Raw genomic sequence first — 2,500 nt, forward strand, 5'->3', positions numbered from 1 at the left:
ATTAAAGCAATGCCATAGAAAATTTACTTTAGCCATGTATTCAGTTATTAATTACAGCACTATAAAAACATTTACTTTAGGCAATTATTCAGTGATTGAATTACAGCATTGTCAAAGAAAACTTACTTTAGGCACGTATTCAATTATTAATTACAACAATGGCAAAATTTACATCGGGCACGTATTCAAAGATTAATTAAAACAATGTCATAAAAAATTGCATATTCATCAATCTGAGAGTTAAAACTTGAATAATCTAACGGTTATAAATATAATTTATTGAGCTATGTATACCATGTATAACATTACAATATCTTAATATAGATTATGAGGCAGTAAGATTTGAAAATTTAAAAGCTGTTGCATACTACATTTACATGACGATTCTGTTGTCACAAAAAATAATTTTTTCATGTAGCAGAATAATTAAAAGAAATATTTTCTATTATCCTATGTTACAGATATCCTATTGAAATTATTCCCACATACCTATAAATACTTCTATGCGTTTAGGTATATGAAAAATTGACGTTGGCTGTACATGAAAAATGATAGGTATTAAGGCATTACGCTTTATGAAATAGACCATTTTCTGCAATATCCACAAATTAATAATATCTAAAACGGAATCTTTTGTACTGCTGGAAATAAATAGAATCTGAATTCAGTTTTCCGTTCTGCAAATACGCGACAATTTGTACTTCCGTAATCCTATTGATGCCCTTAAATTTAGATTGGATTATGGTCTCCGGAGGGAAGCTCATTTGATATATCGCTCTCTCTCTCTCTCTCTCTCTCTCTCTCTCTCTCTCTCTCTCTCTCTTATCTATTTGCGGTTTGAAATAATCCAGGTGTTTAGGCACAAACTTCTCTCTCTCTCTCTCTCTCTCTCTCTCTCTCTCTCTCTCTCTCTCACACACACACACACACATACAAATAAGTAATTAAATTGATAGAGAAAGAAATAAAGTTAAAAGACAAAGTAAGTAACAGAATGAAAGTAAACTGAAAATAAGCAACAGAAAGGCATAGTGAAACATAAAAAAGCGCAGTGAACAATGAAAATTAAGCTAATAGGGAGACCATTTTCGTTTTCAACTCTCTCTCTTCTCTCTCTCTCTCTCTCTCTCTCTCTCTCTCTCTCTCTCTCTCCCTTGAGGACTGGGGCGGTTCTTAACTGACCTCAAACACTTAAACCTTGTTTATGTAAGATCAATCACGATGTAGTGGATGACTCAAGATTTTTTAATAATAATAATAATTAATTATTATTATTATTATTATTATTATTATTATTATTATTATTATTATTATTAGCCTCTTCCTATAAAATCAACAGATTAACAGATTTTCTCAAAGCAATTTGAATGTAATAATAATAATAACTTCATCTACGGATTTTAAAGAACATTACATAACGCAAATAAAATAAATACCATATTTGTAGTTCATTCAAATGAATAAAGTTGAGCAGTTGCGTCATTCATGTTTAAAAAGAGTGAGTTGTATTTACATCCTAGAGAGAGAGAGAGAGAGAGAGAGAGAGAGAGAGAGAGAGAGAGAGAGAGAGACGGAACAGAAGACTGCAAGTCCACTTACAGTCTCCTGAATAATGATAATAATAATATTTTTTAAATTTAAATATTATTGATAATTAAATAAATCTGTGAAATATAATATTAAAGCGACAATACTTTTCTTCTAATAGTTTTACTGTATCTTCACAAAGTCTGTTGAAAATTTTTCAGGATTTAATAAAGAAGAACTTAGAAAATAAAAAGATAATATCCATACCTATAACTGTAAACAGTTGCAAGATCAACTCTATATAATCCTGACAGGTGGAAGGCAGGCGGTCACTTCACTAGCCACAGTTGCATATTGTTTATGACACGACAAACAAACGGACAACAAACACGAATATTTTGTCTTCGTTTAACCACACAAACACGTTCTAAAAAAGTTCGTCACATCGTCATCTCGGTTTTTTTTATCGACTGTCGAGATCGTTAACAAGCTTTAAGTTTTCTCTTCTTCCCAAAATACGGCGGGAGGTCCCGAAGCAGCGACAGCGTGGGTCCCAGGCCGAGGTCCTACATCTCCACCTCTCAACACTGTTCGTAGGTAACTAACTGCCCGTGGACCATCCACCTCCTATTTATACACTCGGTCGCTTGAGCCGAGTTGTGGATTACGGGTCTAAAGACAATATCGGTGGGAGATATTTTTTTTTAAGTGTTGTTTATTATATATAAATTAACACTATTAGGAATAAAGAGTGCGCTCTTGCACGCGCTATTGGTCCTCCTGTTTGTGGAGACGATGGTTAATTAGATTTATAAAACTCGGCTAATGAATGACCAGGATTTTATCGTAAGTTAATTGGTTTTTCGAAATTTTTCTTTGAAGCTAATTCGCCTGTAACTGTAGCATTGTCTTTACTAGTATTATTAATAGCAAGAGTATTGCCATTAGCAACGATACTGAACACCATTAAAGA

The 2,500-nt window shown here is 32.8% G+C and overlaps 1 protein-coding gene across 5 annotated transcripts in view; it reads right to left on the reverse strand.

The window, feature by feature from the left end:
• The window catches only part of LOC135209744 (facilitated trehalose transporter Tret1-like), a 68,448-nt gene extending 66,325 nt beyond the window's left edge, over positions 1-2,123 (reverse strand). For all 5 annotated transcript variants that reach the window (XM_064242522.1, XM_064242524.1, XM_064242520.1 and 2 more), the window contains exon 1: positions 1,795-2,123. The gene's annotated coding sequence lies outside the window, so the exon portion shown is untranslated. The remainder of the gene's footprint in view (positions 1-1,794) is intronic.
• Positions 2,124-2,500: the final 377 nt, after the last annotated feature.

Source organism: Macrobrachium nipponense, chromosome 38 (assembly GCF_015104395.2).
Source record: "Macrobrachium nipponense isolate FS-2020 chromosome 38, ASM1510439v2, whole genome shotgun sequence".
In the NCBI taxonomy this organism is placed as follows: Eukaryota; Metazoa; Arthropoda; class Malacostraca; order Decapoda; family Palaemonidae; genus Macrobrachium; species Macrobrachium nipponense.